We start from the raw sequence: 18,637 nt of genomic DNA, 5'->3' as shown, positions 1-18,637 counted from the left end.
GCTGCAACAGCCCGCTGGGCTCCTCACGAAGACAAATGTCCTCGTATTTTAAGACTCAGGGGTTAGCAGAAAGCAACCCGAGTATTAGGCAATTCATATTATAGATCTGATCTTTATTTCCTTATTAGTAGAGAAATAAAAACACAAGTCCACAATGACACATTTTGACTCCGCACCTGAGACATCCCAATAACTGATGTTGCAAATATTACTCTGCAGATGCTCACCTAATCTGTTCAGTTTAGTGACCAACATGCTCAATTTCTTTTTCAAGTGAGTACATATTCCATTTGGTCTAGTAATAAATATTTTCCAGTGGTACCCCTCTCTGAAAAATTCTGTAATACTTATGAAAACATCTCTCACTCCTGTTTTAATGTGTCACAGATGGCAAACAAAGCAATCGTGAAACATACTTTATTTAGAAACTGCTCATATCAATGAAAAATGAAAGTCATATTTTCTGTGGTTGGTACTTATTAAGAATTTATTTTGAATAGCCAGTTCTTTATACTATATTTTATAAGTACGTTCTTCTGAATTTAAAGGACTTCTCATATATACCTATATATGTAATTCATATGTGTATGCATTGCATGATTCATATATGCTTACATCATATATGCATGCATATATATTATATTATATAATATAACATGTATTATGTATACATGCATATGTGTATATATATATGGTAAAAGACAGTTAATATTAGGCACATAATCATAGAGCTAAAACAAATATTTAACAAATGTTGAGTAATATATTATAATTCCACCACTAAAAAGAAACATAAGGAATGCTAAGTTTGGTGCCAGGTTACTGCTGTTTTGAAAGAACTAATCACCAACGTGACTATTGATAACAACACATAACTCAAAATGATAAAAGGATTATGAAACTTTAAAAATATAGTCAGTTTATGGACTGGAAACCAGGAAAGGGAATAACATTTGAAATGTAAATTAAAAACTATCCAATAAAAATAATAAAAAAGATAATTGTTGAATATATAGAATGCATAAAACCATATAACATATAGATTTTTCAAAATATTACATAAATATGTTTGTATTAATGCATCAAATATTTTTGGAAGCTACTAAGGATTCCTGTTACTCTGCATCGTACTAGCCAGTTTGAAGAATTGTGTTATGCCTTATTCCTCACATAAAGACAACACGGAGTACGGAGTCACCAACATGCACATAAACATGTGGCTGCATACACATGAGCACCATACATAATGAACATCAAGTTGAATAATTGCATAAAATCCCAGAGTGGGAAGATCACATTTCCAAGTCAGTCTAGTGTGGCTTGAAAGCCATGGGACTTGAAGCCATGAACAAAATGTTCAGTGACTGCACTCTCACTTATTAATGATGACATCTTACCACAACTGCTAAGCTGCCAGGAACCACATGTCTTAGTACGAAATACAGAAATGATGACGATGATTTTTGAAAAATGAGCGATGTTTGGCAATAATGTGAATAATTAGGAAAGGAAGAAATTAAAGTGTAACTCTGACTTCACAATACATAACAGAAAATTAATCCATTCCCGTTATTTCATCTGAATGCTAGCTAAAACTTTATAATGATGCCAATTTCTACCTTATCTGTTAACAGAAAATATGACTACCGTTTCTATATTTATTTATGCACGTCATGCACATGTGTGCCATGAGGTGTGGACATCAGAGGGTAACTCGAAGAATCAGTTTCCTTCATCTACTACGTGGGTTCCTTGGAAGTAAACCTTAGGATTCAGAATCGGTTGGCAGGTTCCCTACTTGCTGGAACAACTCACTGCTTTTAGCACGTGATTTTGTAGAAGCTATCTAAATTTACATATCCCTCATAAACACACATTTTCATGTAAGAATAATATTGACTACATAATGTATTGTATTGCAAATGCTGAATATTTATTACAGCCTGATATTTTCAGATTATAGTGAATTTTCTTTTCAAAGACTTCCTATGCTAAGTGATAAAAATTGTGACTCAAAATCATTATTATAATTCTTACAATAAGTTTTCTAAAGTGAAGCCAATTTTCTTTTTGTTACTTGGATGCTTTAAAGTGCTTTAATTCAACTCTTGTATTGCATTATTATATTATATATAGCTTATAATATATAAAATATATTATATACTTTATAGACATTATACATTTATAATACACACACACACACATATGTTAAGAACCAAGCATGACTAGCACATATAGGATGTAGAGTGAGGAAGATGAGAGTTTCAAGACAAGCTGACCTTGACTGCTGATCTCTACATTATTCTGTGAATACATGTTATTTTATCATTCTACAAGAATGTCCCAGGTGTCATTCCAGCATCTATACATCAGCTATTCCATAGCCACCGCATGGAGAAGTGGCTTACCTCTTAGACAATAACATATTGGTTCCTCTGACATATAAATGTAACCACGCTTCACTTCTGCAAGCATTACCTAGTTCAACAGAAATCTCACTGAGCCAGCACTGAAGGGGAGGAAGAATTGTGATGGGGTTGTGTCACATAAATAATCCTCCCCCCAATGCTCCATTTCTAATGCTCTGCTCTCATTTTGGAGAAGATGCAAATTTTATATTCACGCTGATTGTTGAAAGCAAAGGGGTAAAGAAAACGTTACGCTTTCAAGTTATAAAAATGACAATGATTTGGACATGAAATGTTCACAGCAATTTAAAAACTGTTTTCATAAAAAATTAAACATTTTAAAATAAAAAGGGCATACTTAAAGAATCGAGTTGTTGATAAGCTGGGTATGTGGAGAAGAGAGTGTAAAATCATGTTGTATGGCTAATGATTTGAAACCGTAATTCAGCTTGCTAATTTAGTTTGCAAAGTGCTCAATCTGTTATCACTTACATTTATGCATTTATATTTTCATTATACTTTGGGTGATAGTCTAAAAATGATTTTTTATAATCAAAAGATTATTAATGCATTTTCGAAATAACTTTGCTCGTTTAAAATTGAGTGCTTCAAAATTTAAGATAAACGTTGGAAGAAGAAGATGTGGAGTTAAATAAGCCAGGTAGGCACTGCAACCTGAAGGCTTTTCTGTCATGTGTACGTGGTTAGTGTTTGCTCCCAAGATTGTCTTTATGAAACCCTGCTTCTTTGAGATTTGAAAGAAAATATCATCGTTTTTATGTCTTTTTTAAAACCAATCTGTCAACACTGGTATCAAACAACTTTGAACTGATGCTGAATTGTGTAACAAGTGACAATATCAACTCCCTAGACAGGCAAAATGCTTGCCTCATGAATGCATTCTGACAGGTCAGACACCAAACCCGGTACTTAGAAATGTGCAGCAGTGTTCGGCTTCAACACAGGAAGGGAGCCCTTGTTTTCCTGGAAGTAATATTTATATCCTCTGGAAAAAATGCTGAGTGAGTGTTAATTGCTATTACTGCGTTCTGTCTTCATTAGGATTCAGCCCTGGACTGCACTTCTGACGAAGAAAATGCTGGCCACCTGCTTGGGGACACACACTCCGGTTCCTGGGTACTGCTGTTTGTAAATGACTCCCACGGGCAGCAAGACATCGTTTTCCCAGGTGGGCCACTCATTTACTTTCTGTTTTCTTTCTCCCACTATTCATCTATGTTGACAAGTGTCAATTATGGACAGCAGATTTATGGGATGGGAAAGATAAAGCCCAATTTACAAATCATTTTCCGTGCAAGCCGACAGGTGCAATGACAGAGCTGACTTGCTGTAATTGAATTTCTTGCTGCTATCTACTCAGTCACAGGACGATGTCAACTTCAAGGATGTCAGCTGAGGAGAGTCTTAATACGCTAAGATTTTGAAAGCAGAGATGAAAATATATAGCCTAGGTTTCAACGATGGACTCTGAGTCATAAGTGTATAGGGGGTGATATATCTGAGAAAACTAAAGTAGCTAAATTTGAATCTACTCATTCTTGCTAGGGAATAAATGTTCTGAAGGAATAAATATTAATTTAAATATGTTTTAACATTCTAAAACTGAAGAATATGTTTCCATCATATATATTCTAAAAATTTATTTATCTATATATTATATACAAACATACATATTTAAAAAATAAACTGGGTTTTACTATATACATCAGGCTGATGGTGGACTCATGTAATACTATTGTTATAGCATATATCACCATATCTAACTAACGATTTCTATTCTTTGAAGAAAAACTAGTTGGATATTTATTAAAGGGAGTTTTCCAAAGTGCAGAGATTTTAACAAAAATGTCACATTGGTATGCATTTGTATTAGAGAGTTTCATTACAAATATATTATATATAATTATAAATATAAAATGTATTTCAGTGTAGTAAACTATGATTATATTTTTTCAATATTCATACCCACACATTTTCATTTTATTATATAGTTTTATATAATTAAAATTCATATGAGGAATTGCTGAAAATCAAATGTGAGGGCCACAGAACATGGAGTAAATAGAATATTACTCCATACATGGCTTTGTTTGGACACAACTTATTGAAGTCACGTGGAACATGAGAACTCTTTCTCAAGCTAGATGAGATTGTCTGCTGGGTATTTAATTCCTAAAGGTTGTTATTTAAAGGTTATGATCTCCCTTTTATTCTGTGGAACCCAGAACAACGTTGCAAATCCTACAATCTTGATTACATTTTGAAATTGAGAAGAAAAGGAAGGGGAAGGGGAAAGCTGTGAGAAGATGAGATGGCAGAGGGAGGGAGGGGGAGGGGGAGGGGGAGGGGGAGGGGGGAGGGGGGAGGAAGGAGGGCAGGAATGAGGATGGGGAGAGGTTCTCCATGAACCTGACTTGGCTAGCCTGGGAGGCCAGCAAGCTCTAGACCTCCCAGTGCTGAGATGACAAGCATGGGCTGTGCTACAGAGCCATCTCGCCACACTCTCAGTGTGAGCCATTTTTTCTCGTTTATTAAATTATTACCCATTCTTCTTGGTTCAGTTTTTCACATTTGATAATATTTTCTTCATAATTTTGTTTTAAGATTTTTGTTACTTCTAAGAATATATAAATAATATGATTCCATATGTTTCACATATTTGATATTTTCTCCCAGTAAGTGGCTTATATTAATATTTTTATTTTATAGTCATCTGTATCAAAACTTTTATCATAGAGAGGGTTTCCCTGATAATTATTTATTGAATCAAGTGTCAGAAGGACACTTTGGTTTTAACAATGTTTTCCATGAAATTGATTTTTATTTACTATGTGTAAACTAGTGAGTTAACTGAATATCTGTTTCTTCTAATTGTAGGGAACTCTATCCCTTTATGTTATTTAGCTTTCACTCTCATCAGAATAAATTTTCTGAATTGGACCATTCTCACATACATCTTCACATGATTTCCTCCAAAGCTGGTTTAGCTCTCCCTAGTCATTTTCCTTTTCCAATTAATTCAGAAAATCAACCAATTATGTCATAAACATACACATTAAAGCAGACATGAATATGATAATGAAAACATTATATACATACACACACGCACATATATATATACATATGTATGTGTATTTGTATGTAAGTGTATGTCTATGTATATTATAGGTGGGGTAGAAGTGACATGTAGATGAGTGACACGGATCCCAAGTGCAATGGATACATGACATAAAATGTAGATCCTGAGGATAGAAGTTTGAAGCTGTAGTGTACTGGAGACGTCTCATAAAAAAGATTTTATCTTCCTCTGCCATAAAAAAATGAGAGGAAACAGTAAGGACTGGATAGGTCAAATTGCTTCACAATACTAATGGCCATATTTTTTTATATCTCATAACGTTTCATAAATTTAGTACACAAAATCTATCTATTCTAAAATTTGAAATTTATTCCAAAATATGTTTTTGATGGATTTCTATTGATTTTCCAACTTCCCTATGCTACACACTGATAAAGTCCAAAAACATTCTCCTAATTGATTAATATAAGTTATCTTTAGGAAAGGCACTCTCGCCAGTTTGTCACTAAGAGATGGGTTAAAATAATTTCTAAGCTCACAAAACACATGGCTCTAACAGCTGACAGTTACACCACCACTTCTTCATGGTCTGGGCACACTTGATTTTTCACTGAGACAGATGAGGTAGCTTATTTCCAGGTTATTGTAGAGTGGTCTTAAATAAAACATTTTGAAATATAACTTCTCTTTGTTCAATCTTAGGCACACAAACCTTAAGCCTCATTCACGAATGCGTTCTGGTTCCTGTCTCTGGAACTGAGACATACAGACCGCAAGGCTCATTTCAAGGATCCATTTTGCTCCCTGACTCTGGTATTAGAAACTCCTATTCTTTGATGTCCCATTTGGTCCTTGGTTAATAACTGGTTTAGGTCTACTCTCCCAGAGGTGACTGCAATTCTCTTCAGTGGGTTTGAACCAAAGAAGTATTTTGAGAAATGAAAGGTTTTTTTTTATAAGTGCAAGTTGCCACTGGTTATTAAAATAAAAGCTTTTTCATATACAGCCTGTCAGCCATAGCACTTAGCAACCTACAGGGCAGCTATTTACCGAAAACAGGAACTCAGTAATTGAAGCTCAGATATACTGCAACTCCAAGCCTGCATGAAGCCACACTACAAAAGCCTGAGCTAATTGCTTTGTAAGCTACTAAGTTTCTACCTCAGCATACATCTCTGTCAAGAACATTCAAGACATCCCTGTTGCCACATTAATATGCTGCACGCGATTCTGCGCAGGTTTAGAAAGGAATCATCTCAGGATTCTGTGAGTATGAGCAACATTACTCCTCTGCTGAGCAAAGGTTACCTTTAGATATTCACCACCCAACAGGGTACGTTTCAAAGAAACATGTGGTATCCACTGACTCTGCTAGCCAGGGATTCCTTCTGTGACTTTCTTTCATCTCCTCTGCTTTTGGCCTATTGACAATTTTGAGTTAAGATAAGCACACAGTTAAGATATAATACACAGATGAAGAAAATTCAGGGTATAATGGACATGGACAAAACTGACAAGTTTCGAAGAAAACAGTGATATAGTCAAGAGATGTTTTATGCAAGGGTGTTTGAAAGTCCACAAAGATAAGGTATTTACTTATGTCACACAGATGAAGGTTGGGGTACAGTTTTACATGTGTAAGACATTATATATATATATATATATGTATACACACACACACACACACACATATATATATATATATATATATATATGCCTTTATATATTGTGTTTACCTCAGCTTCTTGGTTTATGAAATATCACAGGTTTGCCCGGGACTGAATTTCAGTGCTTATAATACTTGCCATGATTATAACTCATGGCTGAGTTCTTCTCAACTTTTACTAATGTCACAGGAAAAACTTAAGAATCTGCTGACTCTTTATCCAATAGAGTTTAGTTCAGTTTTCTTATTGAGCAAATCAGAAAATTACATGCAGACCCCGAGTTTCAAGAAGTAAAATAACCGTGAGAATACGTCTCCTAGAAAGAACAGGGAATTTACAATACAATACAGGAGTATTTACAATACTCCTCCCCAAACATTATCCAAACAATAGCACGAGTAAATATACTAATGTTGCGAGTGGGAAATCACATGGCGCTTCACCCCTAGACAAAGAACCACAGACAACTAAGGGCTGCTGAGAGAGGTAAGAATTCCACTTCCCCTGGGATTAGTCTCTAATTTGTGTCACCTAATTACAGTTACCTTAGTTTTATAAACTCTTATGAACAGTTCAGTTTTCACATCTGAATTTTAACTTGCTTTGTGTTGAAGATTTTTTTTTACCCGAGCCCTGAAATCACACACACGCGCACACACACACACACACACACACACACACACACACACACACACACACACACACACACATACACACCACACTAAATATACTCAGCTGGTTTACTTATATATTTATGCATTCATATCTGTAGCTACATCTATACTTGTATCTATCTGACAACAATAATCAAAGACGAAAGACCACAGAGTTGAGAGAATAAAGGTGTGGGAGAAATTGGAAGGAGTGGGGTTGGAGAGAGCATTAGGGAAGGAGCAGTGATGTAATTAAACTTTAGTTAAAGTTAAAAATCATTAGGAAAAAGGAGGAAAGGGTAAAAGGAAGATAGAATTTTGGTACAAGTTCCATAGAATTCAGATTTTCTTGTATTTTGGGCATTGATTTTTCTGTTTTGCTACACTGTGATTCCTGGGTTGGAACCAGGGAGATTTCTTTTCCTTGTAGAGTTTGAAAGGCTACATATCTAGGTACAGCATGAAACACTTGATGTGGTGTAGACACTGCTAGTGAAAAAGTTCACTGGGGAAGACTGTATGAGTGATTATTTATTTTGTGATTTGTGAAATATTTCACCCCTAGACACTCCTATTTTATTTTTAAAATAAAGCAAATATTTGTAATTTTATCAATGGAAAATTTTAGCCTTTATATTATATACGTCAATCTTTATTTGTCTTTAATCATTTAGGTCTTATATAAAGAATATGATATTTATGGGACTATAAAAAGATCTATCTAATTAAACATAGTGATGTCCTATGTTCTTTGATGGGAAATTTGGTGTTGGACTGATATCAATTGTAACCAAATTAATTCATAACTTCAATGAGATCATAACTAAACAATGTCCTCAGGGTAAGAAAAAAATAAATCAACACGAAAAAAATTAAAATTAAGTTAAAATTCAGATGTAAAAAAACGAATGGTTCATGAAAGTTTATAAAACTGAGATAACTGTAATTAGGTGACACAAATTATAAAATATAAACATCTAAATCTTTGATAAGTAAAACAATGTCATTTGGCAAACGAGACAAATAATGAAGAATTAAATAAGATCAGAAAGTCTGGAAATTGGCTTCATCTCTATATAGCCTTGGGAAAAAATTAGCATTTCAAAAGGCTGTGTGAAGGAGGCACTTTACAGTAAATAGCATCAAAGAGCTTGGAGAGATTAGTGGGAAAGGAGTCAGGAACAGTTCCACATTAGACACATCTTGATAAGTTAAAATTTTAACATAAAACTTAAGCCATTTAAGAAATGAAGAACACAGGAGTCAGGATTTCCTAACTTATTTATGAATAAGGTTTTCCCAGCACATCACAGCCATCAACCAGTAAGTCTGAAACACACGCGCACAGATTTAAAATTGATCCCAACTGAACTTCCTATTTTAGTAGTATATTATGCAAACATGGCAAATTCATGTAAAGTACTTTAGTTAGAAAATATGAGAAAATTCTTAAATTGGTTAAATTATTCTCTCAGTTTCTCTGATTGTATGAAACGAACATATTCACAAGTTCCTGACGCGAATCCCATAGTGTAGAGAGCGGGCCAGGAATTTTCAGAGGCTAAAACATATTTCCTAAAATGAAAATCTATTCTACAAATGCATAACTATATGTGATATTCAAGGAGTAAAATTTTAGAAATAAATGTCTGTTGTTAATAACTTTATAATCTTTATTAAATAAATCAGACATCTATAAAATGTATCAGTCTACAATTAGTAATTATATTTTATTTTGTATTATTATTATTAGTAGTAGTAGTAGTAGTTTTGGTTTGATTTTTTTTTTTTTTTTGGGATGAGGTTTTTCTGTGTAACACTGGCTGCCGCAGGGACTTGCTTTGTACATCACACTGGCCAAGAACTCAAGTGATTCCGTTGCCTCTGTCTCCTGAGTGCTGCGATTGAAGGTGTGTGCCACCAATGGCTGGGCTTGGTCAGTAATTCTAAAACTCTTGCCTCCATATAGAAAACTTGCTTATTTTTCAGCTTGCAGTCTCTTTAGCAGAGCACCAAACTTGCCAGTTGGGTAAATCTGTTCTTTGAGTCTTTTATTCGCAAGCTCTGAATCAGGATTATGTTTACATAGCAGCTGATAGGCTGATAGGCATACCGAGGTCACACGCTTTCTATCTGAAGTTGCCATCATCTACACACTCCAGGGCTCGTGCTCGTCCTGTTACAATGCATGCCGACATTAACTACCATGGAAGCGGTGCGTTAGTAGTCATGATCCCTTACTATTTTGATCTCTGGTTCTCCACTGGTCACTTCTCTAAGTATCACATGGGTCAGCCTAGGCTTCAGCCTTCCTTACCAAACCACGATTTACATTCCCGCTCTCGCTTCCCTTCCTAAGATTCCATTACCCTCACTCATGTATGCTGGTGGTGACCACTGACATAGGACTCTCTGAGTTAGACTGATTTATTTATTAGCGTTTCCTGTAAATTGAATACAACTGGATCCAATATAGAAAATCCAGTATTGGAAACAAGTAGCTCTGATTCTTATTATGGGTGCTAAAAAAAGCTTATAAATGAAGTTATCCTTGCTTTTGTGACCTTAGTGGGGAAGAGCTGGAGAAAAACAGTTACTGGAAGAGAGTTCTGCATTGAGGGACATGGAGTCATGAAGAGATGTAGCCCTATGGAGAGCACATCTAAAATAGAAAGAAAGGGAGAAGATGTTCCCCGACTTTAGCCATATCTTACTGGTTAACATCATTACGAATACGCAGCCAGGTGCCAGCAGACTGTCTAGCCTCAAAGCCACTTCCTGAAGTGTGGCTACATATTTCACACAGAGTAAGGAAACCACACGTCGAATCAGAGATCACAAGGCCATAAACTCCATACATGTCAAACTTTATTCTCAGAGTTATGACTTTCCAAACACAACTGCCCTGCCTTGAAGCTCAATCTGATTTGCTTACAGCTCGGGCTGTTTCAGTTGAAACCCTGTTTGCAGTCACACTGATCAGAAACGAGGAGTTGTATTCCACAACATGCTTTTTATTTTATCTCAAGGAGTCTGTCCAGCTTTCCCACTCTCTCTTCCAAAAAGTACACTGTTTTGTTTTGTAGTTCTTTATGTATTCTAAGACATATATCCAGAAAATATATGGAAAATATTATATATGTATTGAAATATCCATATATATATGTAATATATTAAAATATATTTTAAAATCATTTGAAAGAGAGCAAGTAGGGGTTATATGGGAGAGTTGGAGGAAGGAAAGGAAACAAAAACGAAAGAGGCAGACTCTCTTGACACCATAGGCGACAGCACTATACTCTCTCATTGCTCTAGCTATGTCTTGCTGTTACCAAATCATCTCACTCAGTCTCTTCTAATGAAAGTACCCGGGCTTATATACTAATAAAATTCAGAGAGGATGCCAGGAATAGGTACAAGACATGCTATGTTAGTAGAGAGTCATGCTAATATGAAGTCTGTACAGAGAGACAGGAATTATTAGTAATGTCTACCATTTTAGATCTAGCCCACAAAAACTTGACGGCAGGCGTTCTCAACCTTCCTAATGCTACATCGCTTTAATACAGTTCCTCATGTTGTGGTGACCCACAGCCATTAAATTGCCTCATAGCAACTTCATATCTGAAATTTTGCTATGGTTATAAATAATAATGTAAGTATCTGATATACTGGATATTTGATATGGGAGCCCCAAAGGGGTCATGAACCAGAGATGGAAATCCACTGTGAAGATATATAAAACTAGATATAATATATTCCATTTTAAAGCAACAGGAAAAAAGAATACCTACATGACCAATACATTATTAAAAATAGATACTATTTGTACTAGATTTTAAAATAGAAATTAAGTAGGCTTTCCCTGGCCTTTTAAATACTTCAAGCTCACCTGTATATAGGTGATTTATGCAGCTGTTGAATTTTTATACTGTAACAAGCAAGGAAGGGGCTGCTCTTTATTCTGTAAATGTCCTCAGGAATGCCAACGGTAAGCCACCCTTTTCCATAAATCGTTCCCCTTGATTTTCTTTGATTGAATTGTCAAGCACTATCTGTGGAAACCTTACTTCTATTACCTGAAGGCCACTTAATATGCTCCTCACATGCTGCAACACATAAATGTCTGAGAAGAGAATAGGAGAGAGATGGTTTGCATCTGTTGTTTAAGACAGCCCTTCACAGCATTCAAATAAAGGAGACAATGGAAACGTTCTGATAAAATCACAGAATCCAGTGAATGAGGGCATCGAGGAAGCATTTTAATTGATTTGAACAGGCATTTTGGGAGGGAGGCGTGGAGGTGCCTAAATCCGCCTACATTTGGCATACTTGCTTGATATTCATATTTTGAAAGACAATAGAGGGACTTGAGAGTTTGAAAATTTAAGGATTTTTTTCTTAGTTCTAGACTGGAGACACAAACGGTGCAAACAGTTTTATTGGATTATTTGCATTTATTGGCAAACTAACACATCTGTGAAGATTTACCTCGAGATATGCCAGTGCCGAGACTAGGGCTTATTTTCACTTTCCCAAGGCAAATCAATCATTCTTTTTTTTTTTAAACCAATGTTGGTACCTTTTAGTCCTAGATTCTATGGTACGCTGGGGTGGGGGGGTAGAGTAGGATTTTATATCTCTTTTCCTTGGATAAAAGGGACATCTAGCCATGATATGAAAGGAAGAGACTGGGCCAAGGAATACGATTACAGTTGTTACAGTGTCTTGGCTCTAGAGTCGGATTACATCACAGCTCTCTAAAACCAGCCCAAGGCTTTCCAGCAACCTAAGTGAAAAGGCACAAGTCCACTGAGTGTGACTTTCTCTGGTGCCTGCCTACAGTTTCTATTTACAAGAACTCACGAAGCAGCGTACAGTCTTTTGGATGCATACACGGGCCGCTTCTGTTGCTTAAAATTCTCATTGAATTTCTATGGTTCACTGCTCCGGTCCAACCCCTGTTCTTACTCATCATTCTCAAAATACAGTGCAACTTATTAATGTATTTAAATGGTCAGATAACTAACTAACTTCAATAGAATATCAGTTCCTGGAGGAAAGTTTCTCCGCCACAATTAGGTCTGTAATGTGTACATTCGGTGCAGGACAGAATTCATAGAAGAAAAGCATGAAAAGATTGGATTGTGAAACAGAGAAGTGCAAGACAAGAAAAGAGAGGTGGTAGAATTAAGAAAAGACAGTAGTTAAGGAAAGCTGGTGGCATGTGATGACACAAAAGCAGCCCTAGGGTACAGAAGTCACAGAGATTTCCAAGATGCTAATAAAGGTCACTGGTAATCACATTTTAAAGACCTGACACCATTACTGAAGCGATGGGGTTCACAAAAAGGGACCTATCATGACTGCTCTCTGAAAGACCCAACAAGCAGCTGAATCAGATGCAGATCTGTGCACCCAACCAATGACTGGAAGCTGCGGACCCTCTGGTTGAATTAGGGAAAAGCTCGAGGAAGCTGAGGAGGAGGGCAACCCTGTAGGAGGACCAGCAGTCTCAATTAAGCTGGACCGCTGAGATCTCTCAGAAACTCGATTACCAACCAGGCAGCATATACCAGCTTTTATGAGATTCCCAACACATATATAGTAGAGGACTCCTGGCTCTGGGTTCAGTCAGAGAAGATGCAGCCAACCCTCAAGAGACTGGAAGCCCCAGGGAGTTTAGAGTTCTGGTTGGGTGGGGACATCCTTGTGGAGACACCGGGGGGCAGGGGTGTGGGTGGCAGGGAAGAGGTATGGCATGTGGAACAATCAGGGGTGGACCGGAAGGGGAATAAAATCTGTAGATTTTAAAAAGTTAAAATTTAAAAAAGCAAAGCATCATTATGCCTCCATTTTTGTTTGTCTACGATAAACTTTAAGAGATACTTGAGCAACTTGAATCTAAAAGTGCCAATCTGAGAAAAAAATTCTGGAGCGCATGCGCGCGCGCGTACACACACACACACACACACACACACACACACACACACACACACACACTGAAAAATTAAGTTTTCACAAAGATAGTTTCTCTCTTGTTCTCTAATAAATTTTAATGCTACTTTAGAGTTACCTGACAAATTGAGGCATTGTGAAAGTTTTACATATATATATATTTCATTTCCAAGTAGATGGAAATCTCAGACAATTAGTTTATTCTATTACCAATGAGAGTAGAGTTGATTTGCCTTTGTCAATACCATTAAGTGACATATTTGTAAACAATTTCCACAGCAAGCAGAAAAATGAAAACAATATTTCCTCTTATGTAACCAGAACGCTTGCACATACGTTTCAATATTTGATAGTTATTATTCTAATGACTGACACACAGTTATGATCCAGAATTGTGTTGCTTAAAAATAGGTTGACCTGTATGGTATCATATTAACATAGTAGAACATAATCTGTTTTTAATCTAAGAAAATAGAACACATGTCACTATATCTATATTAATGATCAAAAATTCATGTGGAAATTACTATATAAAAATGCATCTGTTTGAACTAAATGAATCCACATATGTCTCTAAAAGAAGAAATATGGGGAAGAATACATAAAACTAAAGAGCTTTTAAAAGGCATATGTAAACATATATTAAACAGAGCTACCCTATAATGCTCTCAGGAGGCACTGGAGGCTAACCAATAAGAGGATCAGTACCAGGAATGTGTTACTTCTTCTGCAATTACTAGATAATGAAGCCCCACAGATGCTCAAAGACAGGCTACTGTGAGTGCATTTCTTTTTACCCTCTAGAACTTGATGCTAACTCCAATTGCAGAAGACAGCAAATACTTGAGTTATTGTCCATGTGAAGTAAAGCTGCTACTGACCCTGCATCTCCATTTCTACTTAGAAAACTGGAAGGTGCTATGCAAGCTCTCCAAGAAGAAATGTAAACATCAGTCATGCCCACTGTGAGGCATGTATTACACGCCAATGACCTGAGGAAGACATGCCCATAGGCACAATAGTAGCATGAATATCATGGGAGCAACAAGTCCGGGTCCACAAGAAGAAACTCATACCTGGCACGATTATCAGGCCAAGAACCTATGCCTAGACATGTCTTAGGTCCCAGGGGAGAACATTACTACTATTATTGCTAAATGGGCATAGTATTAAACTGACTTCTAGTGATTTATTATTATCTCCATAAAGAAACTCGTCTCTCAAGTTTCATCTGAGATGACTCTATGGTGAGCTACAGCCCCACCACTGGCCAAGATGCAGTAAGAGTCTATAAAATGTTTATCTGTAAAGGGAACAAATATTCTACATCTTCCTTTCCAAGGTTCAAAGCTCCTTGCCTATTATGGAAGAGGAGGTGGGGAGAGTATAAAAGCCAGAGAAGGTTGAGGATGACAAGAAAACAAGGAGACATCTCTGGTCACAACGAAGCAGCTGAATTTATGAAATCAAAGGTTCTGACAGCATGTTCAAAACTGGTTCAAACTGAAATCAGGCTAAATTTCAGCATGGAGAGAATCTGGACATACAGTCTCATCCCTAAGACACGGAGTGAGTGGAAATTGTTAGTTGCTGGGAGAGAATAGGTTGTTTGCCCCGCTAAGGGTGTATCCACATATCCAAGAGTATATGAGCAGAACAAACAGATCTTCAAGAATTTGGAAAAGAAGAAGAAGAAAGAAGAAAAGAAGGAAGAAAGAAGAAGAAAGAAGAAAAGGAGGAAGAAAGAAGAAGAAAGAAGAAAGAAGAAGAAGAAGAAGAAGAAGAAGAAGAAGAAGAAGAAGAAGAAGAAGAAGAAGAAGAAGAAGAAGAAGAAGAAGAAGAAGAAACAAAATGTTGAAAGGACAGGGAAAGAGGTGATTCTGGGAAATTCAGGGTAAATATGAAAAAGAAAACATGTTTTTATAAAACCTAAAACTCACAAAAATCTCATACCAAGTATAAGAATAAAATAACTATAAAGTAAAGTAAATAGGTCTTAGATCTTGAATTCCATAACAAACTTATACTTGTGTTTTCTATAATAAATTTTCATGAGAATCTAATTTGAAGGTTTCATTTTATGTGCCAGAGATTCTATTGAAATGTCCACATCCTATTTAATTCATTGAGAGAGTTGCAACACTGAGTATGGGTTTTCTCCCATTAAAAACATATTCTTGGGGTTCGGGATTTAGCTCAGTGGTAGAGTGCTTGCCTAGCAAGCGCAAGGCCCTGGGTTTGGTCCCCAGCTCCGAAACAAAACAAAACAAAACAAAACAAAACAAAACAAAACAAAACCCATATTCTTAGCTAAACTTCATGCGCAGTTCAAAACAATTTATGAATAGATATGCAAATACACGTCCGTTAAGCACACAGCAATGCTCATTTGCTCATCTACCACCTTTCCATTAGGATAAAAGTTGCGTGCAATTCTGTTGCTGACTATAAGAGCACTAAGTTCTTATGAGTCTAGTGACAGAAATGAAATTTTCCTTCAATTATAACAAAAATAAGAAAAGATTTAAAAATATCTTTCTATGAAGAAACGCTAAATATATTAACACATATAATATATAAATATATATAAATATATATAGATGTTTATATAATTAGTGTTAACAAATATATCATAATGAATAGGCATACTCACAGTTAGCCATAGCTTAATTTAATTTTGAGAGAACACTATTTTGTATGAAAACATTCTAGTAAAATAATATCATATCTGAAAATAGGATCTAAACATAATTAGCATATATTACATTTATTTTTAATTAGTAAGTTTATACAAGGTGTACCTATTATGAACATAAATTGAAATCATGACAACATTGCAATGAAAATATAAGTATTTTTGGTAAGAAAATAATCTAGCAATGTGAAAATATGTGCTACCAGAAATAAAATATCCTCATGGTGAACATTATTACAAATTTCTCATTAATGATATGCTGTCCATTCTACTTAGCCTCAGTAAAAAATAGCATTTAAAACAATCTTGGACAATTCTTTGAGAGTTTTCTGACTCTGGTAAACACAAAAGTTTAGTTTGGGGCTATGATAACATATTGCATAAAATTTTATGATAATATTCAGATATTTCTGGACTAAATTAACAAATATTTCTACAGAAGATTTATTGTTCTTTTAGGAAAACGTGTCATGAAAACAACGGTATACTTAGGCCCACACTTATTTTTCTTATCAAAAGGTTTTTGAGAGCTCTCATCTTTCAATAAAAAAATAAAACGTGAATCTAATGCTTATATTTAAAAGCATACGGTTTTGAGCCATTTATTCATGGTCAGCACACACTGGCTAATAAACTGTCATGGCTTCAAGATTAGGCAGTGTGTAGACAATGGACGTAGCAGTGAAAGAGAGCGGGGAGCAGTCATCATTGTAGGCCAGTTGGGTTCTGTGTCACCTGATGACCCTTCGGACATGGTCTGTCCTTTTCATTTGGGGGAAGGTACTTGTCATATATGTTTGGAGCCTGCATGAAACAAGATTTTGCACTGGCTAAGTCTTGTCTTCACTTAACAACAGTGAAGATAGCGAATCACCATTATTCAGTTCTCCGATGGCAAGACATTTTCCCAGCGAATTTGAATCGGTTCATTTTGGTTGAGATGCCGTCATCCCTAGAATAAAGACAATATGGTCCTGAAGTGCCTCATTTAGTAGAGGCTGTGGGGTGGGAGAAATGGTTGTCAGAGGAGTGACTTAACCGTATCAAAATAGCAGCGTCAGTCAGCAGCCTGATGCACAGACCAAATGGAAGGCATAGACCTCTAACAGGAGTAGAACCTTTTTCTGCTTTTACATTTTTAAAAGGAAAATGCAGAAAACGGTGATGGAAGCATGGACCATGACTTTTTTTTTTCTTTTGGACAATTACTTCTTAAGGAGTGGATTTTTACAGTTCAGTTATTTTATAACGGAGCCACGTTCTTAAAATTCTCGATTGCCTTGTTGCTATATCAGTCGTCTCTCAAATACATTTAAAAAGACAGAGCCTAAAATAGGTTATGAATTTTATATACTTCAATAAACATGAATTATTTAATTGAATTTAATTTACATGATGATGTCAAATTTGAGACGAAACTGCATGTGCTGTATCACAAGTGAAGTTCACATAAATTCAGTTTATGGTCTCAATGGCAATAGCTCTCAACTAAAACCGATTTTTCACCTTCCTTGTGACAGCTTACGAAAATAAGTGGCGAGAAAAAAAATCCTTGAAACGAATGGGATTTTCAAAAACAGTGTCAAACTTTATTGTCTCAACTTAAAAGAAAACACGAGAAGCCTTTTAGAAGGTTCTTCTACGCACTCTTCACCAAGATATGCAGAGAGCCACTTTCGTGGCAAAGTCAATTAGCACTATTCACCAAGTCCCAACCGAGCCCCTGGCTTCTTAAAGTGTCCTGAACGAAAAACTGGCTTATACAAATTTAATTTTAAGACTGAAGCTGAGGGGGCTTGCAGCCGCATAAGAACAACAATACCAACCAACCAACCAATCAGAGCTCCCAGGGACTAAACCAACATCCGAAGAGTACACATGGACAGACCCATGGCTCCAGCTGCTTATGTAGCAGAGGATGGTCTTGTTGGGAACCAATGGGAGGAGAAGCCCTTGGTTCTGCCAAGGCTGGACACCCCCAATCCCCATAGGGGAATGTCAGAGCAGGGAGGCGGGAAGGGGTGGGTGAATGGGTGGGGGAACACCTTCATAGAAGAAGGGGGAGGGGGTGGGGTAGGGAATTAAGGGGGGAAATGTAAATAAAAAAGTATCCAATATCCATCAAAAAAAAAAGGAAAAGAAAAAAGAGAGAGAGA

At 36.2% G+C, this 18,637-nt stretch overlaps 1 protein-coding gene and 1 long non-coding RNA gene across 7 annotated transcripts in view; one reads left to right on the top strand and one right to left on the bottom strand.

Annotated features, from left to right (window-relative positions):
- Positions 1-18,637, bottom strand: part of Epha7 (Eph receptor A7) — a 159,855-nt gene that overhangs the window by 40,776 nt on the left and 100,442 nt on the right.
- LOC120102846 (uncharacterized) overlaps positions 1-18,637 on the top strand; it is a 49,453-nt gene that overhangs the window by 16,003 nt on the left and 14,813 nt on the right. The window contains exon 3 of the long non-coding RNA XR_015620177.1: positions 3,471-3,597. This is a non-coding gene — a long non-coding RNA (uncharacterized LOC120102846). The remainder of the gene's footprint in view (positions 1-3,470; positions 3,598-18,637) is intronic.

The sequence above is a fragment of the Rattus norvegicus genome, chromosome 5 (genome assembly GCF_021556685.1).
Source record: "Rattus norvegicus strain SHRSP/BbbUtx chromosome 5, alternate assembly SHRSP_T2T, whole genome shotgun sequence".
Lineage (NCBI taxonomy): Eukaryota > Metazoa > Chordata > Mammalia > Rodentia > Muridae > Rattus > Rattus norvegicus.
This window is presented reverse-complemented; position numbering and strand designations above follow the sequence as displayed.